Source organism: Oratosquilla oratoria, chromosome 21 (assembly GCF_046742065.1).
Source record: "Oratosquilla oratoria isolate Oo_2021 chromosome 21, ASM4674206v1, whole genome shotgun sequence".
Taxonomy (NCBI): Eukaryota; Metazoa; Arthropoda; class Malacostraca; order Stomatopoda; family Squillidae; genus Oratosquilla; species Oratosquilla oratoria.
In genome coordinates, this window is record NC_134797.1 from 36,310,270 (window position 1) to 36,317,404 (window position 7,135).

Below are 7,135 nucleotides of genomic sequence, written 5' to 3' on the forward strand. Positions count from 1 at the left end.
AGGGTTCGTAGAGTCCTGCTAATACAAAATTAACGTAATTCCAAAATAAAAAATGACAACTATGAACAATTGAAAAAAACTTTGACAGAAAATCAAAGGATTGAGATTACGTGTTCCTGAGCCTAATATAAGAGGAACTTGGTCAAAAAACATTATAACAATGACCAACATATTTAAATTCACCACACACAAAACCTTTAAAACCTCAATTGTACAAAAAAAAAAAAAAAAACTTCGTCCTGACTAAATGAAAATGGGTGATTTTGGAAATGAATTTTTATGTGTAATGTGTAAAAATGATGCATGTAATTATTTTTCTTTTATGAAATTGTGTTTCTATGTGAAAAATATATTCTTTGTATGAAATTGCACTTACATAGAGACGGAAGTGGAGTGTGAGAGGGGGAGGGGGGGATTGGTGCGTAGGCCTATGCACTGAGGGAGAGGAGGTAACCGGATGTGGAATTTAGAGGGGGAGGGGAAGACAGGATGTAATGACAGCACTCAAATCCCTATGAGGACCTTCTAAGCATTCAATAAATGTCTCTGGCGACGCAAAAACTATAAATAGGTGATGTTGCGAGCACTGTGCCACCTTGGCACTCTCTCCTAGAACCCTCATTTACAGTCACGATGGTTAGATTACTTTCATTTATTGTCACCGCCGTATTATCACAACCACGTTGAAACTCATGAGAGTTTACATGCTGTGCTAACTCATCTTCAGTGTAGTATATAGTACGTTTCATTTTTGGTTTCGACAACCTAAAATGAAATTGAAAAAACTTCATAATGACAATTCCTTCTCTATTATAGAGTTGTGTATACAATTATAGTGTTTTTTCTACCTATACAATACAAAATTTTTGTTTCTAAGCTACCATGTGAAGATATATAATGATTTGACTTTTCCCATCCGATGTCAACAAGCGTAACGTAAACGGTGGGAACTGTGCCAATTGGATACACACTACCTTATAGGGGCTATATTATATATGCAGATGGGGTAAAAACACCCTTAAAAGAAAATATATAATCAGTACTGATAACTCAAACAATAAAAGTTACCACATAAGCATGATTAATTAAGGAGACAAAAGCCCGCGAAAATTTAAATGCGAAGAGTGTGTATCCAATTGGCACACCTCCACCAATCTAGCTAGTTACGTTGTTTGTTGTGGTGATCATTAATCATCTTAAATAAAGAATAATGCAATCAAAGGGAAGGCATCATGATAGAAATTTTATTACAAAAAGGGAAGCCATAATAACTAACTTTATCGTTTATCAAAGTTGATACACTCATAGTCTAACGTAACTATGGACCAAAAGGTCTCCTGTCTGCATGCTCCGCCTTTGTAATCCTTTGTAGTACTCTATGTTAATAATAAGTATTGGGAAAAATAACTATGCTACGAATACAAACAGCAAAAATATTAACACAAATGGACATAAGTTGTCGACATCATACATGATTGGCGTTCAGTTAGTATTTGAAATCTGTCAGATCTATCTCTCGGTTCTTCCATTAATCTTTATTTGTAAAACTGAGTGATGAAACAAAAACATCCTCTTCTAAATATAACAATAATTCTTTCCTTATCAGATAACTATTTTCTTCCTTTCTTGAGCCATTCTTTTATGCTACAATTTTCACTCGACGGAATAACTGTAATGGCTAAATTCCCGTTTTCTTTCTTCCCGTGTGGTGCAATCCGTAAAAAGAGAAGACTGGTTCTTCGCCCCATAGTAAAAAACAACTCTGTCTACTATACATCTGCAACATTGAACCAGATGGTAACTTCCTGCTTTCATGGTAACACTCGTACCTTTCCGTGATCTTTGTGGAAAGTGGAGGAAGCATCACAATATTAGAACAACTTTAGTGGTCGGAGTTGTTAGGAGGCCGTGACGGGGTCTGTGGCGAATCGACAGAGCTCCAAGGCGAGCTGAAAGGGGAAACGGTAAGAAGCTTCGCGGTATTCAGTTTCTTTATGCTGGTTTTGTAGGGCTCGATAGCAAACACGATTATCTCTGGATTCAAGACTTTCTCTCCTGATGTTCTTTCTTTCTTTTTGCCAGCTTGGTCCATCTCTGTTGAAGAAGTTGTGATATACACATTTAGATACACATACTGTACGTATGTATATGTATGAGTCTGCATGCATGTATATGTTTGAATGTCTGCATGTATGTTTATGTATGAATGTATGCACTGATGCAGTTTTCATTTACATGTTTCCAAAATTAAAAAAGGTCAATGAAATGTAAAAAATAATAATAATAATAATAAACTGCAGAGTGTAGTTCCGGGAAGAAAGTAACTCAACCATAAAAGTGTCTTGAGATCTTGAAAAAAGTTCAAACCAAAGACAGGTAAAAAAGTCTCAGGGAAAAAAGAGTCCCAGAGGGTCTTCGTGGAAAGAATAGACAGAGTGTGCTGGTTAGCTCTTGCAAAAAGAAATTAGAAAAAAATGTGACATTTCAGAAATATTAGTATTGTGTGATCCTAAAAGAGGCTGCACACAGATAATCTATGTAGAAGAGACAAAGATGCTATATCTCTTGCAAAAAGAAATTAGAAAACAATGTGACATCTCAGAAATATTAGTATTGTGTGATCCTAAAAGAGGCTGCCCACAGATAATCTAAACAGAAGAGACAAAGATGCTATATCGTGCTGGACAGGGAGAAGTTGAAGTTCGTCATTAAGGAAAGAAGCATAGATAAGACTTCTGACTCTCCCTTGCTCAGGAGTACTGAGTGAGGCGAGTTAGCCCAGACATGAGAGCCATACTCCATACATACAAGGGTGAATGAGTTGGAGCTAAGAAACTGTGAAAGCTCAGAAGCTGTACAGAACAACTAATTGTATTTACATCAATTTTCCAGTTGAGTTTACCGTTGAAGAATAAATCGTAAGAAAAAGATAATGATCTCGGAAAGAAAATGTATCGCATAAAAAGGGATCGTGCTGTGGGATAGTGTGTCGAGCAGTCAGACCCAATAGAAAGTTCAATTAGTAGTTCTGCAGCGATCCCTCCAGAACAGGGTACATGTGCCCTTATTGGTACATTAAGTCGGAAAGAATAACCACTATTGTATAATATATATTGCAATCTGTATTCAGACTGCACAATGTTTTTTCTCGTTTTAGTAAGGAAACCTTCTACTTCAGTTATATCAAGAATAGGGTGAATAACATTTGTTTTTAATATTATGAAGCTTCCTGCGACCGTATTCTGTCCCTGTGCCGAGTCACTTGGTGAAGATGAAGTTGTGTATCTTAGGAATCCTTTCATCTCTAACGCTCAGGTATTGCAGGGTATGCAAGAGGAACTGTTTGAACGCCAGAATGATAATTCTGCACGTGATATGTACTTTGAGAAGAATTTGTGTAGTTTTTGGTTTTCGATGCGAAACTCGTACAGACGGATTGCTGAACCTGCTATTCGACCATTGTTATTTACTTCAACATGGCTCTGTGAGTCAGCATTTTCAGTACTGCTAGGCATTAAATAAAAATGCAGATAATATTTCAAAACATTTGAATATGATCGTTGTGCTATTACTAAAAAATCCTCTTATAATGAGTTTGTTGTAAAAAAATAACCTTAACCATCCCATTAGTACTGCTCAGTTTTGGTTGTATTGTTTTGAATAGTTTTGTGTAATTTTACTTAGAAGTTATTATTATGGCTCATTATTATCAAAAAGATATGTACATGAGGATCAAAATATTCTATAAATCACCTGAATTTAGTTTACTGATAGCACCATTAAGATTATTATGCAATCTACATTTTTCGTAATATGATATTGCCAATATATATATATACATATGTATATATATACATATATATATATATATATATATATATATATACATATGTATATATATACATATATATATATATATATATATATATTTTTTTTTTTTTTTTTTTTTTTTTTTTTCAAAGGCTTACATAGGAACCTATAAAGATGCCCAAGGGGTACAGAGGAACCAAAAGGATTGGGAACCCCCACTCTAGTAGAATGTGTTATATAAATAGTTTAGTATATAATACTAATGTTAAGTATAAGACGAATAAGGGTGCATTGATGTACTAAGAGTATGTTATCTATGAATATGAGGAAATAAATAAGATGATTATGTGGAATGCCAGATAAAAGTCGTGATTGTCTACAACAGCTCGTGAACGGTCAGAAAGAAAAATTCAAATGAGGGTAGCTTAGGAAACAGTTCTGTTGAATGTCACTATCAAATGCTTTTGGTATGTCTAGTGCAACAGCTTACGTACCATAATATAATTACGAAAAAGAATCCAGAAGAACGTTCTTTGTGTAAACCATACTTGTGGTCAGTTCTAAAGAGGACATATTTTTCATAATCTTCATATTACGGACAGATTCGAAATTATAGATTAAAAGGAAATTAAAATCATGTGGCATAAGACAGAAAATCTCACCAATAGTGTTCTTACTGTTCTCAGGGGGAGAATGGTCCTAGTTTCGTTATTTTATTTCACATTTGCTGATATGGATGACTTTTTCTTATATATAAGATCTTCGCTCATAGAGAATTGTTTTTCGTTTTTTAATTATCATCATCATTATTAATTGTTCAATTTATTTAATGTTTTTAAGTCAGCTTGGATCGCAATTCTCCAACATTCTGTTTCCGATCATTTTACTGAATCATAGTTCAAACTGTTCAGTGTCCAATGTTAATCCGTTACATTTTTCACTTCGACGTTTGCCAAGTTCAAACGAAAACGGTCGATCTTTCAAATATCTCGATTTTCCGTGATCGACGGATGTCGCTATCGTCATCCTACAGATCATATACAGTTGATACTAAATACTGCTTTCAATATAAAAGAGATGATCATCTCTCAGTATATTATATACTCATACCTGTCAAGCTAACGTGTCTTGCCGTAAGATTTTGCGTTAGAGACCAAAGTTTGTGTACAAAACAGTAATTAAACCATAAAAAATATATTGTTGTCATTCGATATTATATTTGTTCCAAAACAAATTCAAAATTAAAACACAATATAAATACATGACAGTATGAACACTTGGAAAGGGGAATTTTTTCCACTTTGTTTAAAACATTAAAAAACACGTCGCATGCGGAGAAAAAGCGTAAGACTTGAAAATCATAGAAATTACGTAAGACTTACGCAAAAAAAGTAAGACTTGACAGGTATGTATTCTGACTCCCATGAATCTTAAGACCGCAATTGTTGTCGTTTCTTTGAATTCGCTGCTTTGAATGGAAATATACTTTTCATTATTTAAGCTATTTGATGTATAATTACATACATATATACATACACATTCATACATACATACAGCGCATACATTCGTATATACTTGCACACACATACATGATGATGATACATACATTATATACAAATACACATACATAAGGAGAGCGTTATGAAAAAATAAGAAGAGGCGGATTTCCAAATTGGCCTTGACGGTGGACGTCTAAACAAAGACAAGACACATACAATGCATATACCAAAAGGCCCGTCAGAGAAAACGTAGATAAGTTTGAAATTTGGACGCTACAACAAACAACTGGTCACCAAAATAAGCAAATAAAACCAGCACCACAAAAAAAGTTGAAACACATTTCAATATATTGCTCAGGAATTTATGTTAATCATTCTTTTTAAACCGTGGCAACATCAAGGTAAATGTGAGATACAATATGTAATACTTTGACTATTCACGTGTTTTCATGAGTGGTATAATTCAACATGTAACTAATCAAATATCTCAATTGACAGCAATTTCAATTTGTAGAATGCTTACCTGTTATTTTCAAACGACGAAAGAAAACCTGGTGGTTGTAGATTTGATGCAAAGAAATAATCGCAAACCTTCTATTCACTGAAATTAATAGTAACGGATTTCACAGCAGTGCGACTCGACGTTGTTCAAATATAATGCCGACGATATTACGTCATCGAACCTCGCCTGGTTCACTCACGCATTTCTCAAGAATGATATTGCAATAATTTAATAGAATCCACCTGTATTTTATAAACCAGAGTATTGCCACAACATCTACAATGTTTTATGATAAGATAAGAGGTCGGTGTTTTAATATTTGCCCAGTTTCAAAATGACGTATGAATTAATCGGTATATTATACATACATACATACATACATACATACACACACACACACACACACACACACACACACACACACACACACACACATATATATATATATATATATATATATATATATATATATATATATATATATATATATATATACACACATCTGGCAGCGTCTCACAAGTGTCTGATTTTGTTCATTCATGTTGCATTGCACAAATCTATCTTGGTGTTGAAACCATATTTTGTTGATAAACACTATCACATATTTAGTTCTCTTACCATATGAATTAGCGATGAGTGTTCCAAATAAAAGATGTATCTATTTCGGCACATCCACAACAACCTTGCTAAAATTATTTCAGTAATCATCTATAAGCTGAAATATTTGCAATAGTCTTCATCCCTTGAAAATATATTTGTCATCTGATTTCGTCTTAACAACACTAACGAATTAACTTCGACTATTACTTTTTTTTTCTTATCAAAACACAAAATTATTTGACCTTCTGATGACAACATTTCAAATTTGAATATTGGTGGACGAAACAGTTGGTAAATTTACCAAGTACACTGTGGTCTCGATAATATTCATTTTGGCACTCCCTTGACGATTTTGTAGCAAAAGGAAATTCAAATAGATTTTGGATGTCCATCTTCATTAACCATTAGGAGTATATATTTTAACTGAGTCAATTAATGCATTCAGAATGATTGATAACGAAGCTGTTTATGCCATTCCAGATAATAAATATTATTATTTTAATATTTCGTTTTAATTGTTTCCTTATACGTACAAGTATATTTAATTGCATTTGATATTAAATAATTGAACATTGTAAATTTTATCATTCAAAAATTGATTAATGATACAAAAGAATAAAATGTGTTGTCATATAATATAAATGCGTCCGAACGTTACAATACATTCGAAACACAATAGAAATTAAACACCAATTTGGTATGGAGTTGAGATTACTTCAGGAAA

The 7,135-nt window shown here is 33.4% G+C and overlaps 1 long non-coding RNA gene across 1 annotated transcript; it reads right to left on the minus strand.

The window, feature by feature from the left end:
- Positions 1 to 1,713: 1,713 nt before the first annotated feature.
- LOC143036623 (uncharacterized) lies at positions 1,714 to 6,000 on the minus strand. Its single transcript, XR_012967381.1, has 2 exons — positions 5,833 to 6,000; positions 1,714 to 2,094 (listed from the first exon to the last, which is right to left on the minus strand). It is a non-coding gene; the product is annotated as an uncharacterized LOC143036623 (long non-coding RNA).
- Between the last annotated feature and the right edge of the window lie 1,135 nt (positions 6,001 to 7,135).